At 47.7% G+C, this 220-nt stretch overlaps 1 protein-coding gene across 1 annotated transcript in view; it reads left to right on the top strand.

Annotated features, from left to right (window-relative positions):
• The window catches only part of LOC104983075 (trophinin-like), a gene marked incomplete at both ends in the record, with an annotated part of 10,013 nt that overhangs the window by 9,141 nt on the left and 652 nt on the right, over positions 1-220 (top strand).

The following is a 220-nucleotide window of genomic DNA, read 5'->3' on the forward strand; positions in this document are numbered from 1 at the left end:
CTGCAGTGATTTTGGAGCCCCCCAAAAATAAAGTCTGACACTATTTCCACTGTTTCCCCATCTATTTCCTATCTTTTTGCCTTTTCATACTGTTCATGGGGTTCTCAAGGCAAGAATAGTGAAGTGGTTTGCCATTCCTTTCTCCAGTGGGCCACATTCTGTCAGACCTCTCCACCATGACCCACCTGTCTTGGGTGGCCCCACACGGCATGGCTTAGTT

This window comes from Bison bison, unplaced genomic scaffold, assembly GCF_000754665.1.
Source record: "Bison bison bison isolate TAMUID 2011002044 unplaced genomic scaffold, Bison_UMD1.0 scf7180017861215, whole genome shotgun sequence".
NCBI lineage: Eukaryota > Metazoa > Chordata > Mammalia > Artiodactyla > Bovidae > Bison > Bison bison.